General features: G+C 41.3%; 1 pseudogene; it reads right to left on the bottom strand.

Moving 5' to 3' along the window:
* Positions 1–1928: 1928 nt before the first annotated feature.
* On the bottom strand, positions 1929–2258 carry LOC149220279 (sucrose synthase 1 pseudogene; annotated as a pseudogene).
* Positions 2259–7027: the final 4769 nt, after the last annotated feature.

Genomic DNA, 7027 nt, shown 5'->3' with positions numbered 1-7027 from the left:
CTTTATTGAGCAAGAAAAGAAGAGTTACATCAAAACTGTCCACAAGGAGAACTTGAAAATGAGCTGAAAGAAAAGCTAATCGATTGCCTAAAAATCGAAATACAAACTAGCTAACTTCTGCCTACAAAATGACTAACCATTGGCTACAAAATGATTAACCACTAGCTAACCAAAATGAGGCCCTAAGCCTTCTTATTTATACAAATTGAGGACCCCAACAGTCCTCCTAAACTTTAGGGACTCGGCTACCCAAAACTTGTAGTTAACAACAGTCCTACTTGACTTGCTTGGCTGCCCTTGTGTTAATTGATTGGGTGGCCCTTGAACTTCGAGCTGATGGTGGAGAATTTGAGGTAAGGACCCATAAATGAAGGGGACACCTTCCTACAAATCCTATCCCTTGTTCTCCCACGAATTTGGCTGCCAAGTGCTCATTAAAACCTTCAATTTTGACTCCAAATTGACCAAAAAGGCTACACAAAGCACACATTAGACTTGTTGGCATAATGACTAACCCAATTCACTCTATTAGCATAAATATAATAAAAAACATGCACTAAAATAATGAGAATGGTGGATTAAATCGAATTAGGATCTTGAATGAGCCCAAATAATTATCCATTTTTGGGGCTCATCATCACCCCCCTACTGAAAGTGTTGCTCATTCTCTGAGCAACCAATCTATCTCCTCATTTTTGATGGCCTTGGTGGCCTCCTTGTCATGCCAAGCTTCTGAAGTGATGTCCCTTTCTCTGTCATGAAATCATGATTTTCTCTTTGCTTCTTCCCATTGTCTGCTCCTTTTCCTAGTGAATTCTCAACCTTGGTATGATTGTGCAAGTATATTCAATTTGATGGTTGCAATGGTGGTGAAAGGAGATGAAACCAATGGAGGATGGAAGAAAAGAGTGTTTTCATGCCTCCTCAACAGACTTCTAGCTTCAAATACCTCTCCATAATTGATCCTGGCCTGCCCAAAGGCTTCTACAGGATGTTTTTGGTAAAAATACAGAACTTCCTGTAGAAAGTCCTGTAGCTTCCTGTAGAAGGTTGAACCGTGACTAAATTGTGCCCGAACCCTGAAAAAAATGAGTGTTCATGGAGGGGGTGGATGTGAGGGTGCCCGGGAAATTGGTAGGGACACTTTTACTTGTGCTGGGAGGTCGTTTTCTGGCTTCCTGTAGAAACAGTTCTTTGTCTTCCTGTAGAAACAGTCTGCTAACTTCCTGTACAACCAGTTTTCTCTGATTTGGCTTGCTTGGCTAGGGTTCCTTCTCCTTGACCTGTGTTGTGGTTGCCTTGGGTGTGTCCCTACTTATTTGGCCTTTTTCAATCTTCTTTGCTCTCTTCTGAAATCCTTTTCCAAGGTGTTTGTGCCATTATTTCTCCCACAGTTTTAGGCTTAGCAATTTGGCCCATTTCTCCTTTTCCTCTTTGTTTCTTCCTTATTTTTATTTCTTGCTTTTCCTCTTGCTTTCCTTGTGGCTTTTTTCAATTCGTTGATTTCATGTTGTACCATAGGCCTCAGGAATCAACCGCGCCACCACAATAATTTCAGGTTTGATGTCCAATCCTTGATGTGTTGTTCTCAACAACATTTCATTCTCTAATGCACAAACTTGATCAAGTATATACACAACCTGTCCACCAGTATCTGGCATTCCTAAAACAATTTCTTGGCCAAAATAACCCTGAGGTGAAAGAATCACAACATTAAAGACCATAGGAATCCTTCCTAGAAATGTTTCTAAAGTTTATGGATCAGGGGCCTGCAAAGTCTCCAAGAGCAAATGAATCATATGCAAGACATGTTCTGCATTGTCTCCCCATTCTTTTTCCAATCCCATTTCTTGTAATTTGTATTCAAACTCTGTATGTGGTGTATTCTTGGGGAAATTTTTAAGATATTCCACTGCCTTTACCAAGACTTAGCGTAGCTTGGACAAACTTTGTATTCTCTCATTCAGCATCAGCTTTTGGCCTCTGTAGCTGTTTGCTTGAAGGAAATGCAACAAGGGCTGCATGCTTTCTCTATCATGGAATAATCTTGAGTACAAATGCTGACTGAGAAATTGAACTCCACTACCAATGGAAGATGGCCGTGTTGGGCGAGGAAAAGATTCATTGAAGGGCTCAAGGTCTAGCTTCAATGCATATTTATCCTTGACACTTTCATCCACAAGGTGCTCCTTGAATTCCAAATATTCAGCCACAGAAAGTTGTTCAACAGCAAGTTCATCAACATTTGACACGGACATAATCCCATATACCAGACCTTGGCCGTACTGCAAGGACAATCTATGGTGGAAGAATGATGTCCTCCTGTGTCTTAACACATCTCCAAATAGCCCTTCTTTGAGCGTTTGAAGTTCATCATTCTCTCCCAATACCTCTGTTAGTCATATACTAAATGATGAGGCCGCAAAATCTTCTTCCCTTGTGCTACATATCTCTCTTCAAGCTCCAAACTTAATGAAGAAAACTCGAGCTTTTCTGCTCTGGACGACTTTGCTATACTTTCCTGTAGGATGTCTTCTTATAGAAATGCCTGTACAATGCCCTTGTGCCCCTGTGCGAGCTTGATACATAGCAGAATATCGAAGACAAGTAGAAAAACTGAGTGGAGGACGATAGGTTAATCATTTTGTGGAAGCAGAGGATGCATACTTCAGTTGAAAATGTTGCAAGTGCAAGTTAACAACAATCTGTAAGTTTCAGCTGAGCGTTCATTAATTGTTGCGTGATTTGTGGTGAAGGAGTGAGTTGGCTAGGTGTACGTAGCCACATGCAGAAGGTAGTGCTATGATGAGCTGCATGTCCTCTTCCTGTTAATCAGTTGCACTGGAGTTAAAGCCTCTACCACTGTCTTTTTTTTTAATTTTCACGTGAGTTGTCTAACACGTACGCTGCATGATTCCTGGCTGATTGCTAGAGAATTGGAAAAGAAACTATCGGCTTAATATTGCTATATTCGTGCCTTAATTCCACCATTCCATTTGTTAATGCAGTTTTTAAATTAGATCTGTGCAATAGAAGAACGAGTTTCAGTCACGTACCTGAAGTCAAATGGCTGTTGTGAGGTGCTGACGCTAGTCATTGCTGCATGCACTGGTTTCTTTGGTTGCATGAGGGCTTGGCTGATGATTTTTGGTTGTTTTCCTTGTGCAAGTGTCCTCTGGCCAGATGCATGCTGCAGGAGTTCATTTCCACACTCAGATCTGCACCCTCAAGCTGCTGCTGCTGAATTTTCACCGGACCAGAACTTGTTTTTGCCATTGCTCCCAAACGATAGATCGGATCGATCTGAAAATTGCTGAGCATGTTCCTATCATCATGATGCACCTCCCATTGCAAAATCGTGATCAATGGATGCACAAATTTCGAGAAAAATGGAAAATTTCTGAAGATTTCAGAGATCAATTTCTCAGAAACCGTGCATCAGAATCGGTTGAAACTGCTTGGGTAGGCTACTATCACCCATGTGAATCTCCCCATGAAACAGGTTTTGAAACGGATTCACGGATATGGAGAAAATGAAAAAATGGTTGAAGGAGATGGAGGCTGATTTCTTGGAACCCGTGCATCGGAATTGGTTGAAACTGCTCAAGCATGTTGCCATCACCCTTGTACAATTCCCCATAAAACGGTTTTTCAAATGGATGTGTGGTTTTCAAGTTAGGGCAAAAACAAATTATGTTCTAGGTATTTTTTCTTCAAGGCATTTTGCAGTTTTGTTGCATGGTATGAAAAATTGAGCTTGGGTTATGATGCCGGCATGGAGATGATGGAGGACGAGTTTGAGAAGTGCAGGAGGACTTCTGAACCCCTGAGGAAGCTACCATGTTCGCCAAACCACCTTTTTGAGATCCATTTCTAGCTTCCTACAATTTCTACAGGAACTTCCTGTAGAAGAACAATGAAGAAGCACAATGAGGTGGAAAAGATGATGGAAAAGGGTGAGGAATGGGAACATGGATGCTTGTAGGCATAACCAATGGATTCCAAGCTTTAGATCCCCTTCCAAAATCGAATCTGGCTCGCTTGAAGGTTCTACAGGATGTTTCCTGTAGAAATACAAAACTTCCTGTAGAAGGCACAAAAACTCCTTTGTCTTTGTTTTGAGTGATCCTCCTGACCTGCATTGTCATTGCTGCAACCTGAAGTTATTCAATGGAAGTTAGGTTTATTTTTATTTTTCTTTTTCTCTTTTTTTTTTTGAAAAACAACTAGGGCGCCTCATGGAGGTTTTCACCCTAATTGCCTGCCCTATGCGCCTCCAAGGGAGGTTTTCACCCAGAGATCTTATTCTCTTTTCTCTTTTTTCCCAACCCATTGACTGCCTCATGGAGGTTTTCAATCAATGAGCCAATCTAAGGCGCCTCCAAGGAGGTTTTCACCTTATATTTTTCCTCTTATTTCCATTTTTTCATTTTTTTCTCTTTTTTTTTTTTTTTTCTACCCTACCCTACTTGAAAAACAAAATCATTTTCAAGTGTAAGAATATTTCCAATGGAGCCATATGCACATCGAGATTAGAGACAAGATGGTGTGAAGGCTCGAAATGCATGCTTTGACAAGTATCCGGATTTCAGAGACCAAATGATCTGACTTTGAAGGGATCAAACATAGTTGAGGAAGATAGTACCGCTGCAACTTAGTGACCGTCTGATACCATATCTCAATATAGCTCTGATATCCTTGGTCCTTTTGCTGATCTAGATGATTCTTCATGTCACCTTCTATCATGACCTTCTCATCTTCCTTTTTTTGTTGATCTTTCTCTTGAGTCCATGGAGGATTTGATGGTAACCATGAGGGAACCCTCTTGATCTTTGATTCTAATCTCTTCTTTTCATCAAGTGCAGCCCATGGTTCTTTGATCCCCTCTCTTGAATCTTCTCTTGCTAGATGTGATCCTTCAATGCTTTCAAGATGTGATCCTGAGCTATCGTGAAGATCATTGAGCTCAAGGGGAGTTGTTTGGACATGTTGTACCTCCACATTGTAATTGGATTGAGCTATTTCAATGTGCGGATTTGGAAATGGTGGTATGGGTAGTTGAGTGGGGGTGTATATTTGAGATGGATGTGGATGGGGTTGTGGTTGGGTAGGCGTTTGGGGTTGCCTTGGTGGAGTAGGAGGCGATGTTTGTGGATGAGTAAGTGGTGGAGGAAAAGAAGTGGGAGGAGTGTTGTACTGGGGCCTCCACCCCTGATGAGGTGCATTCCACTGAGGCTGTGGCGGAGCATAAGAGTGAAACGAATGAGCAGCTGGTTGGGCATAATATGGATCTGTGAAGGAATAAGGAGGAGGTGTGAACCAGGAAGGATGAGCAGGGGGACCCCAAGAAGGCATGAAAGTGGCATGATAGGGGTCATAATAGGTCTTGGATGTCCCTTGCAGTTCCTGCTGATAAGATCTAGGTTCATGTGGCCTCCTTTGGTTCATATAATAGAGTGATTCAGTGGCTCCATTGGCTCTCTGATATGCAGCTTTGATTCTGGGTAAGGAAGGGCACTGATCTGTAGGATGGTATTCTTCACATACAAAACACACTTCTATGGAGTACATTGGACATTTGTCCCTAGGATTCTTTCTAGTGCACCTGGGACAAAAGATGGCCAAAGCCCTCTTAGCTTCTGCTTTCTTCTTTTGGATCCGCAAGGTATCCAGTTGCATGGCAAGAAACTGCCTCATATCACTCTTGAAATCTTCTATCTGATCTTCAAATTCGTCTTTGGACAAGGGACTGCTCCCAACATTTCTGCTTGTATCCATTTGCTCCAGAGGAATGGTTTCTTCTTCTTCTTCCCTTGAGGTTCTTAAAATATGTCTTGCTGTCCACCTAAGGGTTCTTTAATCACATCCATCGAAGAAGAGAGAAGGTTGGTTGTGTGAAGCGGTGGGGGTGTTGTGCAATCATTTTTCTAACTTATCTCTACCCCTACAAGGCATGAAATGAAATCTTTTTGGTTGATTTTTGCTTTTTTCCTACTTCTACCTGCAAAACTTAAATAGATTGAATTGCAACTAAGTAGCTTGCTAAAATGAAAATACGGAATTGAAATGAAAGCAGGAAAGGTCTAATCTATTTTTCTCAAATGAAATTGCAGGAATGAAATGCTAGTCTATGCTTGCGGAATTGAAATGCTAATCTACGCTTGCAGAAATGAAATTGTGGAATTGAAATGCTAATCTATGAAAGCAGGAAATGCTAATCTACTTTTGCATAAATGAAATTGCATAATGGAAATGAAATAAACTACTTAGCAGAAGGTTGTAGTATAAAATAGAAGAAAAGCGGCAATCACCAATACTCTGACGCTTCCCCGGCAATGGTGCCAAAAAGATGGTGAGCTCCAGTATTGCAGCAATAATGCTGCAACTCCTGGAACTCCCTTCTTTAATTTTATCAACCCGGTAGTTCATAACAAACTTGGAAGCGACGGTGCTGTATGCACAAGTACTAGCTCTTGCCGCAACTGTCACTTGGTCAGCTGGCACAAGTCCACTAGGAGCTTAAGCCAACTTCTATGAGCTCTTAGAAAAAGCTTTTTAATTGATGGATGAAATCTAACTCAAAGGAAGCTAATCTACTTGTGGAAAGAAACTGAAAGCCAAACAAAAATGCAAACCCTAGCAAACCCTAATTCTACCAGATAGTCCTACTGACGCAAAGGAGAGCATGCAAACTACTAAAAGAGATGCCTTGACTTCTATGAAGGTAAAATACATGTGTCTAGACTACCTCTATCTGAGGAAAACATCTTTTTGTATTTTTGTTTAAGTTGTTGAAATTATCATGCATGTGCTTCTAACCATTTTTGACTGTGCAGAGGTGGATCAAGGAGGAGAAATGCTTGAGAAAGGTTGGGAAGGTTCAGAGAGGGTCTAAGGGGTCCCTAACACCCTTCCAGAGAGTCTCACAAAGTTTGGCTGCCAAGAAACCATGTTTATGAGCTTCTACAGGAAGTCTGCAGGGGTTCTACAGGATGTTCAGGATTTCTACAGGATGTTCTGTAATTCT

This window comes from Pinus tabuliformis, chromosome Q (genome assembly GCF_031772625.1).
Source record: "Pinus tabuliformis cultivar Carrire ecotype Pingquan chromosome Q, CPIR1, whole genome shotgun sequence".
Taxonomy (NCBI): domain Eukaryota; kingdom Viridiplantae; phylum Streptophyta; class Pinopsida; order Pinales; family Pinaceae; genus Pinus; species Pinus tabuliformis.
This window is presented reverse-complemented; position numbering and strand designations above follow the sequence as displayed.